Raw genomic sequence first — 24,197 nt, forward strand, 5'->3', positions numbered from 1 at the left:
TATATAGTTTATAATATGTATTGTTTCTAAAATATATTGAGTTTCTAATATATATATTGCGTCATATAAAGTCTTAAGATGAATGATATGCGTTAAATTCATGTCATGTGTTCAAGTCATGTATGGGATAGTTTCTCCTGTTAGCAAACTTTTATTGAGACATAAGGAGCATTTGGAAGAAGTGACAATCTGCTATTATGTTGCAATATACCACTGACAGATTGCCTGTACATAAATATGGTAAAATGTTTAAGGGATCTACAATAGCCATCGTTTAATGAACAATTAAAACAACAGCTACAAATATTTGTATTTCTAAAGGGATAATTGAGTGTCTTTTGAGGTGGATTATATGAAGATGTGATCCTTCAAGTTTTTTGTTGGAATTTCAGCAATATGTAAAATATGTAAATGTTTTATCTTACCATATCTCATACCTTATTAGTGTCACTGAACATGCTGCTCTACTACTATTTAGATAGTATTAAGGCATAGTAGCTTCTAATTTCTCCTCCCAGAACATGGGAATTGCAGGTCTACCACTAACTCAGTTAGTTTGTTTTATTGTGCAACTTGGATTCACAATCTTACCAAAGCCGCAGCTGCAATTGACCAGGCACTGTGTTCAGTGAGGAGATGAAGTGTTCATCACTGAAGAATCAGTATGAGAAGTTCCACCAAGTTGCTATCAACTTTTAAGTTTTCATTATGGTGTACTGGAGATAAAACACAGTATATCCTCATGAAACCTGCTAATTTATACAGGTTAAAACCGTTCAACAGACTGGGTTGCCAGGCCTTGGTAAAAAAATATGCTTGATTCTAAATTAAAATGGGTTCTTTATTGTGTTATTGTGTGCATAGTAGTTACAAACATATAAAAGACTTACCTATAGTTACTATAAAGTTGTAGAAAACAGAAAATATTCTTCCTCCATATTTTCAACGACTCAGAATAAAGCCAACGTCACACGCTGAACTTGCACTACTGTATCTTGGAGTTTGTTGCTAACTCTAGCTGATGATGGACAGTGTTTACTCTGAGCCTTTCAAAGCATAGCATAAATCATGTTATTAATGATTAATACAATTTTAAACTTTAAAACTAACTGCATGAAATTTTCAGTGGAAACTTCTTACTTTTTCATCGATAGAAACATAAATCTACCCAAGACAAAACTTTCCTGGTGGGTGGAATTTGTGTACCTAATAGAGTACCAATACAGACAAGCTACTGGGAGTAAAGGTGGGTCCTTAGTTTCACTTGTTTTGTCTCTTCTGTTTCGTCCTCCTACTCAACCCATCCTCAAGAGCTGCTTACCTTCCAGATCTTTCAAAAAAAAAAAGAAAGAAAGAAAGAAAAAAGCATCTCACTTGTAATTTACATTTCCATATGCTGCCAGTGGCGCCAGGCAGAGTGGATAATTGGGTTGAAAGTGGTGACTGTGAGAGTCGGATAGAAAGGGATACTGAGAAGGCCTAAAAAAAACAAAAAAAAAAAAACAAGCCATTACAGGATGGATTCTTTTTTCCCCTTCACTCGTCATTTTGCTATGCTGCTCTTAACCACTTGTGCAGCTGAAAAGATTTACCTTGGCCTCCTATTCTCTCTTACACTGTGTCTGCCTCCCCCGGAGCCTCACTCCCTCCCTGCTTTGGCCTCATCCATATTCATACTGCGTCTGCCTCTCCCTCTCTTGTTCAGTTTTTCTAGCGTGCTCTCTCTTCCTATGTCTCACTGTGTCACCCACAGCATGCCGTTAATACACCAATTAGTACTAAGAGCAGATAATGGACTATGTCATATTGCAAAAGGAAAAGAGAGACACGGAGACGGAGTGATTGAAAAAGAGAAAAAGAGAGCAAGATTGAGAGTCAGAATGAGAAAGCGAAGCGAGAGAGAGAGAGCCTGGGAGGGGGTTCCTTTATGGATGCGGCCTCTGAAAATGTTGAAATGCTGCATTTACTCCGAACATCCCAATGGAAAGAGAGCGATGGGGAGAGCACTATGGTGGTCACAGGTTCTTGTAAAAAAACACAAGGGTTACACCAACGCTTTGCTAGGCCCAAACGTGGATATCTTTGTGGTTTTGCTGGACCATTAACCCCTTTCATTGGTTTCCTACCCTTTCAATGCCACATGGTTCACTTTCCTGCAATAGTGTTTAATATTTACGCCTACACACCTCTCACTGTGAATGCAGGACAGAAAGTAAGGTGTTAAAACACACAGTTCAATGATTGGTGTGAAACACATATATTCTGAAATAATGCATTGTAGGTTTTGACATAGGCCTTATAAAGACTAATATCATTCTGTTAATTATTGTTTGCAGCACATTGTGAGATGTGAAGAAGTCTTGCATAAAGAATATTTGTGTTGTGTTTTATGGCAAAGGAGGTAATTTACCAATCAGTGCAAAGCAAGAAGCTGTATAACTGAAAATTGGGACTATTTACAAATAGATTAAGGTGAGGTGTAAGGTGTAAATCATGGTTCTGCATAAACATGGGCTCTGACAAGGAAAAAAAGGCATTAATCAAACATGAGCTTGAACAAATTAAAATATGCCAGCTGTATGAATCAACTTTCCTTTTCAGAAAAAAAAGCAAAGAAATATTCAGATAAACAAGACCACTGATGATTTGTTGATGAAGTTTGCCTTATCGTGCAAAACATCGCTGCATTGAGAATATAAATGAGACATGGAAGAGAAATAAGTAAATACAATTATTATTAACAGAAACTGAGGTTTTCAGATTTTCATTTTTTCCAGTATTAATAAATCTATTCAGTGTGAAAACTTCTCCACACAGTTTACTTTAATTATTTTCTGTTCTCCCCCACTTTTATCACCGCTTATCTGGATTTTTTTTATTTGGGTAAAAGAATGAAAGTAATTATGAAGTGATGTCTAGAAATTAAGGTCTGTTTTTTGATATAGCTGGTCTTTTCCACTGTGTAATTTAAAAGAATTTCAGCTTTTGCAACCATACTCAAAAAGATGGAAGGCAGATGATAATGATTTCTGAGCACAGTGAGCTTTACTTTGGAAAATATTTTATTCATTCTGAAAACACATGGGCAAAACATGCATTTGTAAACATCTTAATGAGTATGTTTGTTATGCCTAAAAGTAACTGTATACTGTTTGTCTGCACATGTAGTTGTATTCTTATAAACTATTCATTTTTAAGTAATTTTTGTTTGTTTATATTTCAAATAATTTGACTTTCAATGTATTTATGAATAAAGAGATGAAGTAGAGAAGGGTACACTATTGGTAAGGGTTGCATGCTCATGTTTAGTAGGCCAATCAGCACATTTGTAGTCACTACTGTTGTTGCTAAGAAACTGGGGTGCAAAGAACAACTGCTCAGACTTTGCAAAGCCTGACTCGATGCTTTAAATCTGTCTACGTTTTTGTTCGTAGTAGCGCAGAATTTACAGTGGTGAGGTTAGTCTACAGTTTGATTAAACAGTACACTGTGATTTTGCATTAATAACATCTGTTTCTGAGAAAACATTCATAGAGAGTGAGATTCAACTAGATTCTTCTACCTGTTTAATGAACTATGAATAGGGCAGCCCATGAAGGTCAGCTGACTAGATTTGAGAACAGTATAACAGAGTCAGTGCTGTGTGACAGAGGGCTAAGTGGCAAAGGCATGTCGAGCCAATGCAGTTGGATTTAGCATTTCCTTTTATAATAGAAACTGACAAAATAATTTTCAGTGTGGAGAGAAAAAAATGCAACATGCACCGTGCACTGCAGCAATTACATGCATGTGATATGGAAGTTGAATAATTTCATCTGGCAGTGGAGCTTACCCTTTGTTCACCTGGAGACAAAAAACTGCATGATTTATTCAGAATTATCATCACTGTGATCTGAAATGAAAATTCTAAAAACAAATCAGTGTTATTGATATACTGGATTTAAATCAAATACTGCAAAATTGTTCCCATTTTAACATGGACCCAGATGCAACACACAAATCTGCCTGAAAGTGACACTACATAACTTTTACTTGGAAGAGGTTCCTGGAAAACAGCACACTAAATTTTCTCATCAACCAGTTGCTATAATGACATCACCATAAAGTGACCAGGAAAGATTGGACAGCAGTACATGTCTATATTAGCCTCTCCTTGTATTATTTAGATGTCTTCATTTCTTACCATAAACCACAGGTCACAGCAGACAGAGACACCAAATTCCAGATTGATTGAAACAGGATGTGTTGTTATTGCTAGTTCAGTCAGCCTCTAATTTGTAGGACAAATAACGCATCATCTCCTCTTTCAAAGGTTACATAGTTTTGCTGTAAATTGATCATATCCGGTATGAGTAGAATATTGCAGGAAAACATAGTCTGCATATGTACATGATGTGTCTATTCCTGAATTTTCTGTATGTTTAAGCCAGTGGACACAAACATACCTATATAAATACAGTGTCCCAACAATTAGTCAGATTGTCATAACTTGACTGTTGCTTCACTATTAATAGGTTTTGGGTTTGGAGGATGGTTCTACATGCATCACTTCCATGTCGAAGTAACAAGATCATGTCTTCTCTTGGCCACTAGGATTTTCAAGTTCCTTTACTTTGAGATGTCATTTTACCCTAAGTTGATTTGTTACATTTTCACTCAATGTTTTGTTGCTGTTTTACACATCACAAACTACTTAGTTAGTTACTACTTAGTTAATTATACATTATATTTAATAGTGGGGTATTCAAAACAAGATGGTTCAGTTTAGGAAAACGTGATCACTTGCATAAAAATAGACACTAATAAGATGTTACATCGAAATGACCACAAATCATACTGAAACAAAGTATTTTAAAAGTTGAGCTGTGTGGGACAAACACACACATACTCACATCAACAAAAAAGACAGAATTAGTGTTTATCAGTATGAATACAAAGTTTCCTCTTTCATGACATTAATGACTCATGTGATACCAGGCTCTGACTTTAATGTAATCATAATACCTTGCATTGCTTAAACGTTGCTGTGCGGTCTGCTCTGAGCTGGGTAGCTGATGTAACGTAAAGAATTACACCAGTTATGACAATATAATGAGGTACTGTGTATAACATAAAGGCTGAAATTAAACTGTTGAACATGCGATCTATGGCCTCACCAGCTTGAGGGCATACAAATCTATAAATGTCATTTGGAGCCTATACTTTAGCTTGTGTTTTGTTGCATTGTTTGCCATCACATTGCCTGCAATATGTGGATCTTTCTGATGCGTCTTACTAGCTAGACAAATTGCTGCGGCAAGTTAGTTGAATTCTCAGTGACTTGAAGTCGAAATGTCAGTTGTACTCTGTATTTTAACACAGAATAAGAGTAACATAGCTCCTGCAAGTGAAAACTAACTTCTTAGAGTTGTGCATGGTATTTCAACAGGATGAAGAGAAACATTCTTTCTGTGCTAGATTTTACAATTCAGTCCAAAAATGATAGTAGTTTCATGACTCATTCTACTCCTGTAGAAAAGAGAGTAGCTGACTCATGTCCCTGTGAAGAGTTTTAAGATGTTCACAGCTTTGTATTCCACAGATTGTTTTCTTTTTCTTTTTTGCCCTCACCTGAGCTTCCTGGAGAGCACCCGGACTACTAATTCACGGCACCCCTTCAGCTCAGTGTAAAACTCCATCTTGTTTTTTTTTTTTTTTTGCAACTTGCATTGAAAGAAACAGAAAAGTAACCTTTTGAAAAATCCACCTGTACCTGTGCAGACAGCAGCAAACTGCAATGTTGAAGACTTAGTTCATTCTGAGAATCAGTGCTTTTGTCTGTAACACAGATTCTGTCTGCAATTGCTATGAAATGTCAGAAAAAAACAGCAAGCCTGTTGATATGCATTTAAATTCAAGGTAAACATAAGTGAAGAATCCACAGGTCTACTCTCTGTCCAGATAAATCATCGCTGAGTGGTTCCATTTAACTCACTCTGACACTGTGTTATTATGCCTGGTTTATTCATTTACATTACCTGCAAGTGATGTAAGTTAGTTTAATTCTCAGGGTGAAGTGTGAAAATTGTGGGATTTTGTAAACTAATCTTTGTTCTTCACTGAAATACACTCAGACTCCTACTTCTACTTCTATCCTTCTACTTGGACTGAATGAGTCTCAACTCTTGCTCAGCAAGGCTCAGTCATACCCTGATTTTCACGCTGCTCCATGGACAACATATTAATCTTTTTTGACAACAAGAGTTTTCTATTCAAACCCTCATGAAGTTAATGCAATGTTGTTGCATTGAAGCAATGAGTTGGATTTAGAAATTCAGCTGTAAAATTATACTGTTTTTTTGGAAGAGGTGTGTAAAAGTTGCTAGAAATGATATTTTATAGACTCAAGAGTAACATCAGAGATAATATCAGATCAGAGAGACTTCAGTTACTTTATGAATAAAGTATTCACGTTTTTCCTCTTGCAGGTCATTCTTGAGAATGACGCACCACTTCAATTAAAGTAATTTTACAGGGCAATCACAGTTGACCTGTCTGAGGCGGTACAGTGGTTCCTGAACCCCACCTTTGGAAACCACGTGGGTAAGGCTATTGAAAAAAGGTGCTATATGAAGAAAGCAAGTAACCAGTAGGCGTGCAGCGATGGCATTATCGTGCGTTAAGTAGATTTGGTCATAGAAAGTGACTTAAGAGATATTTTTGGTCACCATATTGTAAGATTTGATAATAAACGTGCAGGGTTATAATAAGCCTCATCTAGAATTGTAGAGACTGGATACACAGTGTGAATGGTCCTGATGAGAGTGTGCGCTGCCTTCCGACAAAAGAGGGAAAAGAGACGAGTGATTCGCTCTGTGCGTCAGGACGCACAAGAGAACCGCATATGGCCTGTGCACTACTCTAATTTCATCGGGTGATCTCAAACCGTTTAGCTGCATGAGGGTGAAGAGTCGTCAGTTTGGGAAAAAGCGTGAACAGAGGCACGCCAGATATTTAAGAGTCTCATTTGTCTCACATGCAGACGTTTTATGAGGGTGGCACATTTGTTCACACGCTCACCTTTTACCAGCGACGGACGGACAACACGATATACAACTTAAATACGTTACCGTTTCGTAGTTTAATACTCCGAGCATTATCTTCGTCGTAGTAAGCTGCATATCATTATCGATTTTATCCAGGACGATGGTGGCGTCGCTGTTATTTATTTTGATGCCCAGACGGGCGCATTTCCGTGACAATCGGTTGTATCCATAAGGATTTTCCACCACTGCCTTTTTCATATTTTAGTCGGGTGGATTTTTTTCTCCCGTCTTTGACCTTTTGTCGGTTTTGTCTTTAAGGTAGCTACCTATCCATTTTTAATTCTTATGCATACACACGACGACGTTACCATAGAGGAGAAAACGAGTGATAACCAGAAGGGAAGAAAAGGAGACGGAGGCAAGTGAGGAGAGAAACGACAATGAATGAGACACACTGAGCTATCGAGGGGAAGGAGATTGGAGGAACAGAGGTAAGACCGTCCGACAGTTTTTTGTTATATGTGCTCTTAATACATGTTATAATATAGCGACTGTAAGAACACGAAATGTGCAGCAACCGGGCGTCCCGTATCAGCCTCCATGAGGTGTTCAGGCGTGTAATCCGATATATACTTATTTAATGTTTTATGGTTTGACAGACACGGAGTTCATGTTTACAGTGCCGCAACTGCAGTCGCTTCTTTTTCAAAATCCATAGTGAGTATTCTAAATAAATCCAATCTGGGCGTAGGACTGCCTTTTTGTGGGCCCATACATTGCACCGTGGCCTGCACACAAACAGTTTTTCTTATATATAAATGCAGTGTTTGAGCTTGGGAAAGACAATTTGCTTGCCCTATTAAAGCTATATGGTGGAGGACTTTCAGTTGACACTGTTGCGAATTATGAGTCTGGGCAATAGCGCTCCGAAGAAGTGACCAACTGTTTATCATCGATAACAGAAAAAATAGATATCTTGGAATGTTGGTAGATGAGTTTGGAAAGCATGCATATCGCTCTTTCCCCCCCTTTTCTCCCTATTTATTCCGTGAGAGCAAGGGATCCTTCCAAGGGAGAAAGAAATGAAGCATCTCATAGAGCATTAGAGGAATAAACGCATCAGAGCGAAGTGTACAACCCCAGAGTGAACTGCTCTGTCCAATCCCACATCATTAATCCTGTACCTCGTCAAATCATTACCTAGAGACTAACTTCTTTTTTATTAAGAATTCCTCTTTGAAAGGTGCCCAAGAAGTCTTTCAGGACTCTAACTTTTATGAAACCCCAATTAGAGAATCCGAATCCCACAAATTCCATTCAGATTCATTCTGGCTCATGTCTTCATATCACATCTCTAAAGTATGAAAATACACATGGAATCATAATACATCTACATTTAATCAAATGTGACCCTATAATGTGAAGGGGTTCATGTCACGATAGCGAGGTGCTATTATAGTATTACTATGCTGAACTAATTCCCAATTTAATAATAGAGTGTGTAATAAAAAGGCAAATCAACAGCCTATATTGTTGGAATGGTAGATGAAATTAAACATTTGTCTTTCTGTGTTATCATGATGAAATTAAACCTGAGGAGTCAAACAAGAAAGATCCTGAAAATAGCTGATTTCAGCTTGTAAGACTTTTTCCTTATTTCACCAAGGTGCATTGTGTTTGTCCATCCAGTTCTTGGGGAAAAATTGGCATGTCGACTATTCTGAAGGGGCCGAATGAAATTCAAATTCTTCAGGTGGTAAAACAGCAATATTGCAACTGTCTGATTGCGTTATCTGGGCTTTCAAGAAGCCAGGCTTGGAATTGGTTTACTGCCAAACACACTCCCCAGGAAGACAGAAGGATTTATTTCCCTCTTGTCTGTGTGTCACGTCAGCATCAGAAAAATTATTCTCGGCTTTCAGTTGTTGAATAATAGTCATATATTAGCATTGCATTAATGATCATCAGGCATTTAATAAGTTACTAATCATATTTTGATTTATTTCAGCATGAGAGTTTGGAGCCTCTTCAATTTTGTGGTGAGAATTTGATAACCCTATTGTTCTATTGTAAGAACTTGTTATGGGGGAAATTCTGTACTCAGAATTCAGAATTTTAGTCACACGTTTTTTCCCCAGAAAATGTAGTTGTAGTAAAGAATATCCGTTTAATCTGCATGCATTCACACATATTTTGTGAATGCTGTGTTTGTGTGTGTATGTTTGTATATGCACACATGGAAGTGTACATGCACACACAAATGCTCTTTTTATAAACCCGAAAAAGAATTCCCAATATGAGCATTCTTACATTTTCCTTAGCATTTTTGTTACTCTCTCCTTTATGCAATATTGATGTACCTCCTACAGCTCTTTGACAAAGCTGACTAAATGAATATGTTAATAGAAAATAAGCAGTGGCAAAGCCCTGATTTGAATTTCAAAAAATGACCCATGATGTTTGATTCTCTCACAAGAGATTACATGAACTGCATCTATGCTTGTTTGAAAAATAATAATATTCAACCGATTTAAGAAATTATGCAAATGTTAGGTATCATTTTAACATTCCACAGTTTTTTGCACCATGGCTAATAATTATAACAAGCAGTACATATTGAATGCTACATGCCAATAAAAGGCATGATGATTCTGAATGAAAATGTATCATTAACCTGTGAAGAACACTGACTGTGGCTTTTTGAAACAGCTTTTTGAAATAGATTATACAAAAGTTGCAGTAGGCTTTGAATGTCAAATAACAATTCAAAAAGCCGGGAGGAATGTTTTATAGTTAATCATATATTCAATTTTGATTTAAAAAAATCTAAAATTGTTCTACTTTATCGCTCAAAGTTATTTAGTTATGCTGTAGCTGCTGCGGTTGTCCTTTCTGTCTCCATTTATTAGGAAATGTAGCACAAAATGAAATTATAGAAAAAATTTTAGTGAAGTACAACATCCCTTAGTTAAAGCTGTCCATCAGTGAAGAAAAGCAAAGACTTTTATGAAAGAAACATCAAAATCATTCTTGATTTACAGTACATAAAATTTTGTTATTTCACAGTTCTTGAAAACAGTGTAAGCAATGCTCCTTTCATATACTTAGTTATAGATATCAAATCATTTTCAATCTTTAAAGTTTATGGCAGATATAGTCTTAAAAGCCACACTCACTAAACAACACATACTTTACTGTAAACACAAGCTGTCTCTATATGCTTATTCAATCTCCAGGACAGACTTATCGGAGAATATTTTGTGCCAGTACTGAACAGAGGATTTTGACAGAGGCACTGCTGTATATTCTGATGGTTGACTTAATCTCTGAGTTGCCTTTTGATGATGAAAGGTATGATATCTGATTAGAACTACAAGCCTGGCATGCTAGTCTGTCAGTCCTACTGTACGGGGGAATTTATTTTACGTTACCGTGTCAATGGTCTATTATGTTTTTCGTTAAATGTTTATAATTGTAATGAATGGATAACAACCTTTGCAAGATTTAATTTTATCTAGATGTGTATTTTTTACCTTTCTTTGTGATCTTATTTCATCATAGCACAAAAAATCCTTAAATGTCTGTTATAGCATCATTGCAGTTAATGATTAGCGAGCTCTCTTCAGGCTATTCCATCTCATTGGAGCAGAGATATGTAGAGGAAGATGTGGCGGCAGTGAGATGTATACCTATTTTTATAGTCTCCCGTGAGACAATGTGCACCTGTGTACCCCTTGTGCACGGGCAAAGAGAGGTCTTTTTTGCCCTTTTTTCGTAATATCAAAATGCTCTGTCTCTGTCGGGCAATTTTTCTCTGGACTGACCTAGAATCTTGTTATTGTGTTGTGCCTGGTAGCTTTACCTCAGTCTTTCCCTTTGTAGGCAGCGTTGTTTACCTGCTAGTGGCAGTTCTGTAGTTGTCACAGTCTGATAAGACTTGTCCTGACAGGAAAGCCATTATGATTATAATGGCAGTTATTGTGATTCAGTGTTTTACCACAGCCAACAAAACACACTGGAAATGGTTTTTAACAGCCGTTGCTGGTCTCATTATTGTAATCAAAAATACCCAATTATGTTTACTAAGGCTATTTGTAATGTGTTGGTTGCTAGATTACATTTTAGGAGCATGAATATGCAGTAATGGGTTGGAAATAAAGGGATAAGGAGAGGAAAAGAAAATAGAAGAGGATGAAGAGTAGAGAATGCAGGAGCAGATGGGAGCAGTGCATAATAGACAACAGACAGAGACTGTATTTACTGTGGAAATTAGGTGCAAAAGCAATGGGCTATGTACATCCATTTTGACGCTCATGGTCTTGATGCTGTAGAGTTCTCAGTGAATGTTGCCATGCACTCATGCGGCATCGTACAAATGTAGCTAATCAGCTCTGTGGTCTCTGTTACATTTTTAGAAAGTCTTGAGGTTTGGGTTTAGAGAAGTCGATCTTACAGGAATCCTACCACACACTAATTCAATTCAGTTATTCCAACCTTGAGCATGTGTAGGCGCCAGGATGGTGAAAATTAACAAGAGCACAAGAACAAAAAAAAGAGAAAAGAAATCAAAATCGATGATGACTCTTTTTCATAAATGGAGTGGAATTAGCAGCACACTATGTAGCAGCACACTAGATTGAATGCCTGGTGTGTTTGGGTTTTGTCTATTGACTGAGAGACGACTTGGTGAATAGCAGTGAAAAGGCGCAGTGATGCTCAATCAATGCGACCAATCAGTCTCACCAGGATTTCATTCAGTTTTACACAGATTTGTCGACAGGAAGGGGGCCGTGAATTGATGTTCAAATGTGTCTGTGCAGTTTCAACAACCAGAGTATAACCTCTCATTGTAATAGTCAAGTCTTTTTTCTTTTATAGATATTTTGGTAATTTTTACCTTATTTAGATAGTTACAGTGGATTTGTAGAGAAAATACCTTAACCACATAATGGTTAGCTTTGATAACCCCTTTAAGCCATTCTGGTTTTCTATTGATTTTGTAAGAAGCAACTTCAAAAATCAGTTGTCAGCTCTCTCTTAACATATTTTTCATAGGTTTTTTAGGCCCAGTGGCAAGGTAGGCTTTTGAAGTTACTACAAACTAATCATCACCAATCAGGGTAATCTTGCCCTTCAGGTTGTTTGACATTTTGGAAAAACACAGTTATGGCAGCTCAAGCCAAAAGTTTATAAAGGCATATGGCTCTTAATACCATCCATCCATCTATTTTCTATACCTGCTTAATCTGTCGGTCGGGTCGCGGGGGGGCTGGAGCCTATCCCAGCAGTCATCGGGCGAGAGGCGGGGTACACCCTGGACAGGTTGCCTGTCCATCACAGGGCCATACAGAGACAAACGAGACAAACAACCACACACACACACGCTCACACTCACTCCTAAGGACAATTTTAGAGTCACCAGTTAACCTAACATGCATGTTTTTGGACGGTGGGAGGAAGCCGGGGTACCCAGAGAGAACCCACGCATACACGGGGAGAACATGCAAACTCCACACAGAGGGGCCCCAGCCAGGAGTTGAGGCTCTTAATACCATGAGGTTAAGTCTAGTCCCTCCATACCTATTGTAAACCACAGATGCAGTCTAAGAGGAATGTATAGACACTGAAATTTAACTGTGTTATACAGAAAACAAAAATGTTTAGAGGCACTTTTTTTTTTTTTTTCAAATGGAGCATTTTGACCTCAAACACTGAAGTCTCTAAGGAGCTGAAAGAAGACAAAGAAAGAAAATAAGAGCAAGTCCACCAGGGAGTTAAACCCTCGTCCTTAGGTAATTGGAGTTGCTTTCCACATCCAAACTGTCCATCTGAAAACGAAGGAACACACAGATAAAAGGCAGCACAGATCAATTGACCTAATAGCTTGTCCAATCAATCCTTATGTTTTTCTGATAGCTTGATAGAGGGTTTAGACTGGAGTAACAGATGAGCTCCTCTAATTGGCTCAACTAAAACAGACAGAGCAGGAGCCCAAGCGGTAATGGCAGAAGTAGTCCTCACTCCTCCTTGCACCTGATGCTCTCATTTTACCAGTGTCAATACTGACACCTTTATCCTCATTACCTTCAGGTTAGTCTCATTTACTGGCCCTTCATCAGCTGCTGCATGACTCCAATATTTCTTTCTTCATACTGTCTTTCTCTAGTCTGCTACTGACCCCTTAGTCTCAATTACTCAACACTGCCTATGGAATCAACGCATCTGGTCAGGCAGTAGAATTAGGAGAGACATGTCTATAAACAGCTATGTCGACCTGAGATTCACCTGAGTCATTCCGGCGAGGATGGCTCCAGTGGGTTCATATTTGTGTCAGCAGCGGTCTCCTCGGAGTATATGGTGTTGGACTGGTGTGTGCTTGTTTGTGTTTGTGCATCTTGTGTTCCATGCTGTGAGAAGAGGTGTGGGACCAAAAGAAGCTGCTTGTTTTCGTGTTTGCCAAGATGGGAGTTCAAGGGAAGCAGTCAGAGAAAAGAGACGAGTTAGTGGAGGAGAGAGATGGGAGGAGAGATGGAGTTCCAAGCGAGAGGTGTGAAAGAGCACTTATATTCATAAACAGCTGCAAAAACACCTAGAGCATTATACATAGAAAAGGCAGATGTAAGATTAGACAGAGCGGGGAGATTCACTATGATGGAAAAAGTCCATAAACACAAAGAGCAATAAATTTCGAGTGAGTGAGAAAGAGAGAGCACATCCAGGGTGGATTAATTAAGGATTATAATTATGTAGGGACTTTGTTTCACCTGAGACTACCTAGTGCTGCACCTCTCCAATCCTCAAGCCCTCTGCTCCTCTGCACATATGGACACAGGAAAATACTACTCACTCTTGCTTTATCATAGATTCATCTCTCTGACACTGTGCACATATATGAATAAGTGCAATAGCATATTAACCTATCTGTTGTTGTTATTTTAATCAGCCCACCACAGTAATGGTCTAATAATGTTAGCCTTTGTACTCATGCAGCAAATGCAGCAAATTAATCTGTATTCTGCGCAGTACCTTGTACAATATGTTCTGTTTTGAAAGAAAACTGGAATAGGGACAAGATAGTGGTGCAAATTTCTTATATTTGGTTGATGAATTCAAGTCAGTGTGTCCTTGGTCATGAGAACTGGTGTTAAAGAGTGACTGTGTAAGTTACCATTTATATCTGTGTTAGTCCCTTTTACCTGTTAAAACTGACATATCACTGTTTAAAGATTATTTAGTGAAAAATATTATGTGTTTGTTGAATTTCCAACAGCCCAATTAAATTCTTGCTGCTAAATACTCCACTATCTACTTTAGAAAGGTTCCATCTTTTTATGTCTTAAGTTTCATTTGGACCTAGGCGGGTAGCAGAAAGTGGATTTATTAGAGTAACTAGTTGGAACTGGCTTCTGGGAATGATAATGAATAAAAACAGTGAGGCTGTAAGGACAATAAAGAGCTGGTAGGCTGTATAGATTGACATCACAGAAAATAATTGTTAGATTTCTCCCTATGATACAAAGATTGGACTGAGGCTAATATTCACTGTCACCACTGTAATTTGATTATTTTTAAATTTCCCTGTAAAAAAATGCAAAAATGTCTTCAAACAGACTGTTTTCAGATTGTTCTCACACTCCCTCACTCACAAGGACATAGATGCAACCAGCTGCAGATGCATTTTGGACACATCTTGAATTCAGTGGTGCTTCATAATTATGCAATAGATATTTATAGTTACGTGTTGCATAAACAAATCTAAACAACAGTTTTTAAAGCCACTCTGGTACCATTGCTGTGGCTTTCATACATTTTTGTTCAAAAAGAGAGCTTTTTTTACAACTGACCCTTTCAAATAATTAGGATTTAAACAGAGCAACTTAAGAATGATAATAATTCATTATATTTTCACAAATCCTGTGTCTCACGTTACAAAAAAGACTAGCCCCTTAACGTTTGAGGAGTATTGTGCTCACCTGGCATCATCAACGAGAAAAAAATCACAATAACAAGCTGCAAACGTTATTGTGAGCGTTAGTGCTTGCTAGAGAGAATTAGCACATTCCATCAGCTTAATAGCTGCTGGCTGCAGGCAGCAAAGCGTGATGATCCATGTCAACTGGTGTAGTGTACAGCTTCTGTACACTACTTTTGTTTACCATATGATGAGTTTGGAGTGCACTAAATGAAATATTTCTCTTAAATTTTGAACAGCACTGCAAAATGGTCACTGTATAATCACTATATAGCGGACTATTTTGAATAGTCCACAATAGTAGTGTATTGTGAACGAGTGACAGAGAGACAATTTAAATGCATCCTCAGTTACAGAATTAACATGATAATTGTTAAGTGTTATGCCTCTAAAACTGACAATACATGCTCAGTGAAAAATTGCAATGCAGCATTTTTTGCAACTATATGTGCTTGTTCATTAAGCATCTCTTCATGATGGGCACCATGGCAAACCAGAAGGATAGATGGTGAAGAACATATTTCTAATTGAATACGCTGGCATGTCTGTAAATATAAGAATTTGCTCATAATCCAGAAACAATTACTATTAAACCACTTGTGCTTCTGTAGTGTATGAAAATGAACCATTTTGTGTTATTTGACCACAAAAGACACTTAAAAGATCACATTTTAACCTTCAGTCACCTCACAGCTCCAAGAAAATGCAGAAGAGTCACACAACATAAAATAAACTGGCCACCAAAAGCAGGCATTCACACATTTTCTCCAGCCACAGAGGCATTTAGGGAGCAGAATGGGAGAGGATTTAATTGAGTCTTTGATCATTATAGAATTACCATGTGCCTTCTTGGCACCCTGGTTATTGTTTCATGGATTAATCATTTTCATTCAACAAATTGTGGAATCCACACAGCAAATCAGTGTGCTGCCTGCTTGACATAGATATGCAGTTGGAGCAAGGGAATTTTAATGTGTTCTTGCCCTCCAATTGGCTCCAGTCATCCATGCGACTTGATTTATTTGACAGATTGGTTTTATTGATTTACTGAATTAATGTGGTGCCAGTTTAATCAGTGTGCTTTAGAACTATGCAGAACTTGACATCTCTGTGAACTCAAATGAATTGAGTGTACAGTATTGATCTTCTTATCTACAGTATTTATTCAGCTATTTGTCTAAGAGCTGATTAATTCAGTGTGCAATGAAATGTAGAATGTGTTTATGAGGCTATGCAGGTGTTTTTATTTGTGTATCTATCTCTTTGTGTATATTTACGCAACTAGTTGGGCATCTGTTATGGTCCGACGCTGTCACCCCATTATTGGAATGGCAGTAATTATAATTTATACCTCTTCTTTTCTGCAAATGCAAAATCCTGCTGCTACTGTGTGTACTAAAATGACAAATTACATGCAGACTCAGCACATATGTGTTGAACATTAATGCTCTTCTGTACATGCATACGCATACAAATGTACTGAAACACCGCAAGTGCAGTGCAATATGTGCAAGTACGGGGGCTGTGCTCGAATGTTTGCTGTATGAGTTATGCGTTTGTAACAGCAGCATGTGCCGTAATTGCGGTTTGTATATTGTTGGATTGGAGCAGCGTTCAGCACCGGCATGGTGATTGAGCAGTATCTGTCAAATTGGGCATGAGGAAGGAGAGCTGTTCTCTAATTAGAGCTAACTCAGGATGGATATGGATGCTTTCTGACAGCTGTCTCATCTAATCCTGCTGCCTATAGAAGAGGAGCAATTGTTTAGAGATGTTTGTTTAGGCTCATTATGGATGAAAGTAAAAGCTTCTCACACCTTTCTCCGACTATTTCTAATGTAATGATGGACAATTGAAGTTGCTGTAAATTGTCCTGCATTCTTTAAAACTAGTTTGATTTGAAAAAATCTTTTGTCAGTCTTAGGCTGAGTGTTAAATACTTTTAATAGCAGGGACATGACTGACCTTTAATTTTTTTATAATATAAAAAAAGGGAAAAAAATCTCAGAAACAAAAAATCTCTGTCGACATAAAATGCAAAAGGTATGTCAAACCTAGAGGTTTGAGTCTCCTGGCAGCTCATGAAACTGTAGCAAAGTGGATTCTATTAATTTGTCTTCATGGAAATGACTCAACATGGAAATAACATAAAAAATAGCATAAAAGCTAGATTTTAAAATCCAGTTTCTTTGCACACATTATTTATTCTTAATAGTAGCCGTAGCATTTTTTATTTCCTTCTTAGGTGGATGGGGGGCTAGGATAGCGAGTCTAGCTTTGCTACGGTCCTTTCATATAATTGTCCAGCTGCAAAAGTGGCCTTTACCCACCCCGCCTCTAAAATAAAAGTAAAAGCAAGCAAATTTTGGTAGTGTAGTTTAGAATTACAAAAAAACAGATGTAGCTCATGATTTGGCAAAAATATGAATCCTCCTCACCAATAATCACAGCATCATACAAGCTGTATGTGTACTCAGGTGATGAATGGTGATATCAGCACAGGGTGCAAAATGCAAAGCAGGTGAGGACACAAAACTAAATTGATTACATCCAAGTTTATTCAGTATGAAAGTGCACACACAAGCAAATCACCAGTGACCAGTGATACATACAAGAAAATATGTTGTTAAATGATAACTGATGTAAGACTGGCACACCACCCTATTAAATACATGTCATATTCCAAATTCAGCTCCGACGTTGGTCCTCTTTTGTTTATTAACGCTAACTTTGCGTTAAAAGTTTATCAAGAAAAACTGAAATTTTTAAATGTTTAAACTATTCCCCCTTTTCTGCACAAATCAGTTTAAAGAGTTTATTTCCTTGGAAACATTTATTTTAATTATAATCAGGAATTTTCAAGATAGACAATTTTTCTTTTTTTTTTCATTTTTAGAACAAGGCATTAAAGTTAAATAGTTAGTTAGGGCTGGGATATCATCATGGATCGCTTTTAAATGCACCCTTAACAACATCGCCTACATTTTAGAAGCCTTTTTTCTGTACCTCATTATGTGATGACTCTTTCTCCTGTAAACTGTGGTCTAAGTACAAAAGAAACTTCCAAATGAAACATTACATTTAGAGTTGTGCTGTGTATTAAAAGAGAAAAAAATCATTTGTGTCCATCTGCAAGAAATGCAATGATTTTCCTTCTGTGTCCATTACTTGATTTCCATCTGTTTCCCTATCAACTTGTCTTTTGCGTTGTTGAATAATTTTACACTGGAAAGAATTTTCTTAAAGGTTTGTTTTCAGCTCTGTTAAACCTATTCATGTGTGTGGATAAAAGGCCTAGACAAGAGGAAAAAAAAAAAAGCTCAAGTCTGATTTAGCTTAAGTCTGCTTGAGGTCAGAGATATTAAAGAAACAAGGAGATTACTGATGCTCAGACAGATATTGTGAAACCTACTGTTGATATTTGAAGTTATACAAGGAAAATCAAGCAAGGGCATAAGTAACTTATTAATGGAGGATAAACATAATCATTTAATGCAATTTAGTTATTTTAGTAATTATATATATATATATTTGTATGTGCATATTACACGCTTTGAATCCCTGAAAACTTTAAACTGTAGAAATGAACCAAATCTTTCACAGAATGTTATTTTGACAAAAGTGCTGCTTTTTACACCCAGTGGTTATGTGAATGTTAGTAACCTGATTAAAACCAGATTTAGTCATTACTCAAATTATTGCACCAAGTATAAAAATTTGTTAACTGTATTACTTAAGTTGAAATAAAGCAAGAATTGAAGGAAGGATAATTTAAATCATTCATTTATTGACCACAAAAATCCATTGTTTGCTGTATACGGTAGCACCGATTTCCATTTGATTTTTTATTTGTTTTTTACTCTGTACCAAACAAAACTACAATTGACTACAATTGAAAAACCAAGGGAAACGAAGGAAAACGTATTTATGGCAGGCCACAGTAAACTGGTTGCAGCATTGCAGCTTGAAGCAACACAGGGTGTTACGTGGCTCTGATGCTGAAAACGTGTTTTGCTTGCCGGCTTTGCATCAAACAAATCACAAGAACATTGTATATTCAGCAAGATGAGTTACTGCAATCCATAACTGTCTCAAGATGGTTACTCACAGTCCACAGGTTGTAGGGTTTATTTGAACTGTTTCACTCAGAGATACTACTTGTGGTCTCTGTCTAGCTTGCAGATAACATTTCTAACTTCCTCTTTTCATAAGCATGGATGTTTTTCATTGTAAAAACAATCTGAAAGCATCTTTGTTAACCTTTATTTTGTACTCTTTTTGTTACCCTTTGAACAACTTTTTTTCTGGCCTGACAGACTATGCTTTGAATAGTCTAAATAATTATAGTCCTCAGCCCACACACATACCTTTTTGCTCACCTACTGTTTGCAGTTTACAGACATAAATGTCTACGTACTCATTGGTTCTCTTAATATGTGTCTGTTTGCATTTTCTTGCCCCTTTATCCTGCACTTACATGCACCTGTGTGGACTTCACTTCCTGTACAAGCAAACTTAACGTTTGCCCTACATCCACCTTCTCTCTGCTCATGTGCCCTCCTCCCCCACTCACCTTTTGATGCAAGCAGATATGGATGGAAATATAAATGACCCCTGATGAACCCAGATATTGAGCTGTTTTAAAGCCGCAGGCTTTACACAATATCCCTTCCTTGTTCCAACATGCTGTAGAAGGAGGGGTTAGGGTTTTTCACTACATCAGGGTTATGGGATTTATGACCCTCGTCCTGTGCAACCATCTTTCCCTCCATAGTTTTTTTTCCCACTGGGTAGAATTAGCAAGCAGGCAAAACAAACAAATTACAAGAAAATAAACGTAACATCTATTAAGCATTTAGTGACACGGAGAGAGGGTTTTCAGCAGGATATAGGTTGAGTGAGGGAGAGGGAAGGAAGAGGGGATATAATCTTCTCTCACTCTCCCCAGGCCTCTGTTTTTGCATTTCCCTCTAATTTTCTTCTGCCCTTCTGTCCCCTCCACCCTCTGTGACTCGTTGGTGGGGCTCTCTGAAGAGATCATCTCAAAGTATGGGCAGTGTGAGACAGATGGGTGGATGATGGATCTGACGTGATAGACAGCAGGGTGATGGATGGCTGGCTAGCTGATAGGGGATTAATGCAGTGTTGAGGCCTCTGCTGCACAGCGGATGGCTTAGTGATAGATAGATAAAACTGACGAGCGGATAAACAAGAGAGCGCTAATCCACGCCCCCTTGATGGACAGAAAATCAAAGTGAGGGAAAAGAGCCACAGAGGGAGAGGTGGCCCTTTATACTGTCATCACAGGGTGTGGAGCTTTCATGAGCGGGAGTGTAAGTGGACAAAAGGTGAGATGAGACGGGTGCTGAGGAGAGTTAAAAGCAGACATTGTGTTGCAGTTATGTGTCAGCATGGGTGAGAAGTATCATACTGGGCCAGTTTAGAGATTCATTAATTTATTTAATAACATCAATTTTAATTTATATTTGTAGCTTGGGTTTTGGTGATGTGACATGGTGGGTGACAGTTTGGGGTGGTGAGATACTTTTTCAGAGATGGCGAACAGTTTTGCTGCAGAGGTGAGATTAGGCATAGCAGCAAATTGGTCATAGTGGGATGTGATGGAGTGATTGGACAGTGGATAGTGTACTTTAGTTGGGAATAGAAGATAAGAATGGTTGCTGATATCATCAGCACAACAGCTTCACCTTCTGTGTAATGTGTGAAAAAAAAAAAGGATTTAAATAATAAAACTGAAAAAGCCTGTTGTGAAGAGAGGACCTGAAAAAAGTGAGGGAGTGGAGTACAAGCCAAGTGAAAGCTCTTCTTAAAATAGGGAGTAAGCAACCCATCCTTATGTTATTATCGAGCGCTAAGCTTTGTCTCTGTTCACCATTTCTGGGGACCCCAGGGGTTCTGGCTTCGATCTGGTGTGCTTAGAATGCACTTCAGTGTCACCTATTTAAACACAGTGAGCCGGAAGCCAACAGAAACAAGCCTTTATTTACAAAGCCTTTGATTTTGGCTACACAGATGACAATCTGATTAGCACTTAAAGGAGCTCTTAAATCTTATATTGAAATGGAAGCAGTCTATACAGAAAAGGAAACAGCAGTCTTGGCCAGAGAGAATTATGGACAGCCAAAAGAGAGGTGAGGGACTGTGCCATCCTGGGGGGTTAATTAGGGGGTGATACAGAAGTGTGTGACAGAGATAAGAAAAAAAGGAGGAGATGGACAGAAAAAGTATTTGTCAGGGACCAGTGAGTGCACAATAAAAAGAGTGAGCGGATGAGAGAGCAAGCAAGTGACTGAAGAGTGGTGGCAAAGATTGGAGGACCAGATGAGAGCACAAGTGGCTGGGGTAATGACAAAATGTCAGATGAATGGCTAAAAAAATTTGTGAATAAGTGTAGTTCTGAGCAAATGAACAAATTGCCAAGCAAACAATAGGATGATGACTGCGTAGCTGTGAATGTTCACACTGTTTGTGCGGGCCTGGTGCACATGAGCATGTGCCGGTATATGAATGAGGGAGGCATCATGGAAGAGACCAAGTGAGTGAGTAATAGAGGTTAGTGATGGGTGTGTTGACAGAAAGTGTCAGCTTTAACCACGCTGACCTGCGAGAAGTGACTGCATGCACAAGTGGCTGAATTTGAGTGCCAGCTTGTACGTGAAGTGACTGTAAAATTGGATGTGAATTTCAAGTTGGATGTGAAATGAATGTAAATACGAAAAGTAGGTGTATGGTGTTTGTACATTTATCTCTATTTGTCAGTCTGCTGTTGTTTCTACATTATTTCAGATGAGTCTCTGAGATGAGCTTCTTTCTAGTCCCTTTGGCGCATAAATGCAGCTACACTTGAACACTTCATTTCATCTGTGCTGTTATTATTTTGCAGGGAAGGTATTCTAGCCTTCTCTCTTTTCATCATTGGGTACCAAAATCAAGGCCAGTATTTTTAGTTCAGATTAAACTCTATTACATGATAATACCAACCTTCTTGCCATGCTAAGAGTGGGAACCATTTTGTTGCATGAAGCTGATGAGTATATTCACTCTTGTGGGGAGAGAAATACTAAACAATGTCAGTGCTTGATTAGAGAAGAACTGTTTTCTAGAGAGCGGCCAGATCATTTATTTTTGCTTTCTTTCGCTTGGGATGCTCGTAGCCAATTTACTTTCAATGTCAAAGAGTTTCTATCCGCTTGTTTATGTGTACCGTATGTTTGGGACACTAGCAGTGGGTTGATGTTAGGACATTTGTGATGAGGCTATTGTCTATCCTGTACAGCCTGTCCTACACTTAAACCCCACCTCCTGTAACTGTAGCAGCAAAACAATACTGCCCATGAAATGTCAAGAGAATTTGCATGGCATATATGCACACACATTGTTCACTGTCACCCCTCTGTCGGACCTCCTCTACCGGCTTTTCATTTTTTCTCTGCTCGCTTTTCTCTTTCACCTTCTTGTTATGCTGCCTCCTGCCCACTTCACCATCCCTGGCTGCAGCATTTGTGCTTGACCCTGTCTTTGTCTCCTTCAGGGTCTGTCTCCTGGTGATCAAGCTCCATTATTTATGCTGTATCGTGTTTCACCATCAATTCCCGCAATGGAACAGTTGAGACAGATTTCCTTGACTGTCACAATAGCAGTGAAACTTAGCAGAGGTTGGAAATGGAATTAGCCTTAGATGGAATTTAATTTTCACCATCGTTGTCTCTGAAACTTGTCTACCACCCAGACACTGTGACTGGCTTTGGTAGTGCTTTCATGTGGTGTGTGTATGAGTGTGTACAAGAGATTATTTTTGTGCTCCACTGTGGCAACTGTAGAATTTGTAATTAGATGCACATGTGAAAGTACAATTTTCTTCAAACCACTGTATTGCCAAAGTAATGCAGTTTTGGCTAGTTTATGAAAGAAAGTCTCAAACTGACAGAAGTTACAGTAAGACAGTGGGATGTCAATACCTCAGTCCATTATACAGCAGGAGGTGTTTTTTTTAAAATATTTTGATTGATGGAAAATAAGCAGGCTCTGCAAAGTCTCTCTGCAAAGTCTACTGCGAACAGTAGAAGGCATTTTGAGTGCCAGTGACGAAAAAATAAATACAAATGAATATCCTACACAAGTCTGTCAATTACCAGACTTCAGCCACAGCAGCTGGCACTTCTTTGACATGAAACATATAAGTGAATGAATGAGTAAATAGATAAATGAACGAGAGCTGCTGAAGTGTGAATCAATGTTTATGAATTGGCATCCATAGACCTGCTGGGCCGCAGTTAAAATGTATGTGGTGGTTGTGTGTGTGAGTAAGGCAGGTTTAAAAGCTTTAGTGAAGCCTTGAATTTGCCATGAGCTCTATAAGCATATATGCATGATGTGTTTGTCATTGGGAGTTGAGAAGTGTGTTCCAGTGTGTGTGTGTGTGTGTGTGTCAGCAGTGTTTGTTTTCTTTAGTGGTTTTTCTGACTTTCCTGCTCTCATTTTTCTTACTCCTAACATAAGATGATCAATACTTGATGTGTACGTAAAATGGCAAAACATGTTGCAGTGGCCTTGGCATGAGCTGTGACCACACCCCAACATCCCTCAAACCAGCTGGGCTGAGCAAATCAAGAAACAAGAGCAGAGAAAGAAAATACTCAGATTGTGTGAAGCAGAGGAATTTATTGCTCTCATTAAAGAATCACTGGACTGCATTCAACTTTTTAGAATATTATATGCTGCTTTATTCATTGGACAAATGATTAGTCAAGGGGCAATTATGTCTTGCTGCATAGATGATGACCCTTGACAAGGCATGCTCAAGTGTTGGAGGTGAATGTAATATCAGGTATAAATCGCAGTTTGTTCCACAATGGCAGGCAACAGGCACGGGTAACATATGAGCATTAGCATTTGTGTGTTGTGTACACATTCGAGTGACAGGGTGTGAGCCTCAAGAGGCAAAACGGTGATTTGTGAGTATTGCATTCCTGTAATCTGTTCAGATCAGATCAAGCAGAGCCATTAATGCAACACAGAGCAAACACCACACTCTTGCTCTTTCTTTATCTCTCACTTCGCTTTCTCTCTCCCAGTCTCTATGCCCCCTATCCTGTCTGTCTCTTTTTTTTTCGTTTCACTGCAGTGGGAGCCAGCTTTGCTGCAGAGGGAAAGATGGAGTAAAGATGGAGAGAGAGACA

General features: G+C 38.2%; 1 protein-coding gene across 1 annotated transcript in view; it reads left to right on the plus strand.

Annotated features, from left to right (window-relative positions):
• Positions 1-6,748: 6,748 nt before the first annotated feature.
• The window catches only part of adgrl1a (adhesion G protein-coupled receptor L1a), an 86,901-nt gene continuing 69,452 nt past the window's right edge, over positions 6,749-24,197 (plus strand). Inside the window, exon 1 of the mRNA XM_072369483.1 lies at positions 6,749-7,516. The gene's annotated coding sequence lies outside the window, so the exon portion shown is untranslated. The remainder of the gene's footprint in view (positions 7,517-24,197) is intronic.

Source organism: Leuresthes tenuis, unplaced genomic scaffold, assembly GCF_036924035.1.
Source record: "Leuresthes tenuis unplaced genomic scaffold, fLeuTen1.0.hap1 SCAF_17, whole genome shotgun sequence".
NCBI classification, from domain to species: Eukaryota; Metazoa; Chordata; class Actinopteri; order Atheriniformes; family Atherinopsidae; genus Leuresthes; species Leuresthes tenuis.